At 41.3% G+C, this 3,895-nt stretch overlaps 1 long non-coding RNA gene across 1 annotated transcript; it reads right to left on the bottom strand.

Moving 5' to 3' along the window:
• Positions 1-153: 153 nt before the first annotated feature.
• LOC149971457 (uncharacterized) lies at positions 154-3,369 on the bottom strand. Its single transcript, XR_016492329.1, has 2 exons — positions 3,010-3,369; positions 154-1,353 (listed from the first exon to the last, which is right to left on the bottom strand). It is a non-coding gene; the product is annotated as an uncharacterized LOC149971457 (long non-coding RNA).
• Positions 3,370-3,895: the final 526 nt, after the last annotated feature.

The raw sequence follows: 3,895 nt of genomic DNA, 5'->3' as shown, positions 1-3,895 counted from the left end.
CGATTGTGTCCCACTTGTTGTTGATTCTTCACAAAAAAATACAGTTTTATATCTTTATGTTTGAAGCCTGAAATGTGGCAAAAGGTCGCAAAGTTCAAGGGGGCCGAATACTTTCGCAAGGCACTGTAGTTGTAGTAATCATGTATGAGGTGGGTTGTGTTTATGTAGTTGTAGTAATCATGTATGAGGTGGGTTGTGTTTATGGAGTTGTAGTAATCATGTATGAGGTGGGTTGTGTTTATGTAGTTGTAGTAATCATGTATGAGGTGGGTTGTGTTTATGGAGTTCATGAAAATATAATTTTCTTGAGAAGTTAATTGTCTTGAATAACTACTTCCAAGTGTTAAAATAATATTCAGGGCTTTTATAAAATGTCTGAGACAAGCTCTGCCAGTCCAAATCTCAATGGCAGGATGTACATCAAATTTGACAACACACCTATTTTACAAGCTTCCCTTCTGACCGCTAAGGGCCCCATTTATTCAACATTTGCACTTTACATCAGGTATCAATATTGCACAGTAAGTTTACCATAGGGAATTGGACATAAAAGGTTAAATGAAAAGGTAAGAATAAAGGTTCAGAAAGTGAATCATTTATCAAGTATAAATGAAGACAGTTGGCTGTTGTAGCTTTGGTGTTTCATCTAATAAAAACAGGTGCAAACTTTTCACCAGTTCCAAATGCATAGCAAATGTGACCTTAACTCTGTTCTGGAAAATACCAATCAGGCTAGGTTTATATGCCATTTCACAAAAGGTTTCAGACTGCACATTGCAAAATAGGAATTACACTCTTAGAAAGAAATCTAGAACCTAAAAGGGTTCTTCTGCTGTCCCAATAAGAGAACCCTTTGAAGAACCATTTTAGGTTCCAGAAAGAACCCTTTTGATTCCAGGTAGAACCCTATTGGGTTCCATGTAGAACCCTTTCCCAGAAGAACCCAAAGAGTTCTACCTGGAACAAAAAAAGAGTTATCTATGGGACAGCCAAAGAACCCTTTTGATTCCAGGTAGAACCCTATTGGGTTCCATGTAGAACCCTTTCCCAGAAGAACCCAAAGAGTTCTACCTGGAACAAAAAAAGAGTTATCTATGGGACAGCCAAAGAACCCTTTTGGAACCCTTTTTTCTGAGAGTGTAGGCGGTATGATTACTGAGCTACTGTAAAAGTGAGTACAGAACCTATGATGCCTGTATCTACTCTCACCTAGCCCCAGTAATGTTGTGTTGTATCTAGTCTCACCTAGCCCCAGTAATGTTGTGTTGTATCTACTCTCACCTAGCCCCAGTAATGTTGTGTTGTATCTACCCTCACCTAGCCCCAGTAATGTTGTGTTGTATCTACTCTCACCTAGCCCCAGTAATGTTGTGTTGTACAGTGCCTTGCGAAAGTATTCGGCCCCCTTGAACTTTGCGACCTTTTGCCACATTTCAGGCTTCAAACATAAAGATATAAAACTGTATTTTTTTGTGAAGAATCAACAACAAGTGGGACACAATCATGAAGTGGAACGACATTTATTGGATATTTCAAACTTTTTTAACAAATCAAAAACTGAAAAATTGGGCGGCAAAATTATTCAGCCCCTTTACTTTCAGTGCAGCAAACTCTCTCCAGAAGTTCAGTGAGGATCTCTGAATGATCCAATGTTGACCTAAATGACTAATGATGATAAATACAATCCACCTGTGTGTAATCAAGTCTCCGTATAAATGCACCTGCACTGTGATAGTCTCAGAGGTCCGTTAAAAGCGCAGAGAGCATCATGAAGAACAAGGAACACACCAGGCAGGTCCGAGATACTGTTGTGAAGAAGTTTAAAGCCGGATTTGGATACAAAAAGATTTCCCAAGCTTTAAACATCCCAAGGAGCACTGTGCAAGCGATAATATTGAAATGGAAGGAGTATCAGACCACTGCAAATCTACCAAGACCTGGCCGTCCCTCTAAACTTTCAGCTCATACAAGGAGAAGACTGATCAGAGATGCAGCCAAGAGGCCCATGATCACTCTGGATGAACTGCAGAGATCTACAGCTGAGGTGGGAGACTCTGTCCATAGGACAACAATCAGTCGGATATTGCACAAATCTGGCCTTTATGGAAGAGTGGCAAGAAGAAAGCCATTTCTTAAAGATATCCATAAAAAGTGTTGTTTAAAGTTTGCCACAAGCCACCTGGGAGACACACCAAACATGTGGAAGAAGGTGCTCTGGTCAGATGAAACCAAAATTGAACTTTTTGGCAACAATGCAAAACGTTATGTTTGGCGTAAAAGCAACACAGCTGAACACACCATCCCCACTGTCAAATATGGTGGTGGCAGCATCATGGTTTGGGCCTGCTTTTCTTCAGCAGGGACAGGGAAGATGGTTAAAATTGATGGGAAGATGGATGGAGCCAAATACAGGACCATTCTGGAAGAAAACCTGATGGAGTCTGCAAAAGACCTGAGACTGGGACGGAGATTTGTCTTCCAACAAGACAATGATCCAAAACATAAAGCAAAATCTACAATGGAATGGTTCAAAAATAAACATATCCAGGTGTTAGAATGGCCGAGTCAAAGTCCAGACCTGAATCCAATCGAGAATCTGTGGAAAGAACTGAAAACTGCTGTTCACAAATGCTCTCCATCCAACCTCACTGAGCTCGAGCTGTTTTGCAAGGAGGAATGGAAAAAAATGTCAGTCTCTCGATGTGCAAAACTGATAGAGACATACCCCAAGCGACTTACAGCTGTAATCGCAGCAAAAGGTGGCGCTACAAAGTATTAACTTAAGGGGCCGAATAATTTTGCACGCCCAATTTTTCAGTTTTTGATTTGTTAAAAAGTTTAAAATATCCAATAAATGTCGTTCCACTTCATGATTGTGTCCCACTTGTTGTTGATTCTTCACAAAAAAATACAATTTTATATCTTTATGTTTGAAGCCTGAAATGTGGCAAAAGGTCGCAAAGTTCAAGGGGGCCGAATACTTTCACAAGGCACTGTATCTACTCACACCTAGCCCCAGTAATGTTGTGTTGTATCTACCCTCACCTAGCCCCAGTCATGTTGTGTTGTATCTACCCTCACCTAGCCCCAGTAATGTTGTGTTGTATCTACCCTCACCTAGCCCCAGTAATGTTATGTTGTATCTACTCTCACCTAGCCCCAGTAATGTTGTGTTGTATCTACCCTCACCTAGCCCCAGTAATGTTGTGTTGTATCTACTTACACCTAGCCCCAGTAATGTTGTGTTGTATCTACCCTCACCTAGCCCCAGTCATGTTGTGTTGTATCTACCCTCACCTAGCCCCAGTAATGTTGTGTTGTATCTACTCTCACCTAGCCCCAGTAATGTTGTGTTGTATCTACTCTCACCTAGCTCCAGTAATGTTGTGTTGTATCTACTCTCACCTAGCCCCAGTAATGTTGTGTTGTATCTACTCTCACCTAGCCCCAGTAATGTTGTGTTGTATCTACCCTCACCTAGCCCCAGTAATGTTGTGTTGTATCTACTCTCACCTAGCCCCAGTAATGTTATGTTGTATCTACTCTCACCTAGCCCCAGTAATGTTGTGTTGTATCTACTCTCACCTAGCCCCAGTAATGTTGTGTTGTATCTAGTCTCACCTAGCCCCAGTAATGTTATGTTGTATCTACTCTCACCTAGCCCCTGTGCTCTTGAAAGCAGCCCCGTTCACTTGGCTTATAAATAGGGCACACAGGAACTAGCCACTTCCTGACTGATCTCCTCTCTTCTTTAGATCTCTCTTTAGGCAGAGACCAGATCATTTGTATCACACTGAAATGCAGTCCTAGGTGTTGCTATGTGCTAAAACAGACTAAGACTTAGAAGCTAAGTGGTATTGAAGGACCGTTGTATTAGACCGTTAGGGCATCCATT

This window comes from Oncorhynchus mykiss, chromosome 26 (genome assembly GCF_057628025.1).
Source record: "Oncorhynchus mykiss isolate SJ-2025 chromosome 26, ASM5762802v1, whole genome shotgun sequence".
In the NCBI taxonomy this organism is placed as follows: domain Eukaryota; kingdom Metazoa; phylum Chordata; class Actinopteri; order Salmoniformes; family Salmonidae; genus Oncorhynchus; species Oncorhynchus mykiss.
Note: the sequence above shows the minus strand (reverse complement) of the source record. Positions and strands in the feature narration are given on the sequence as shown.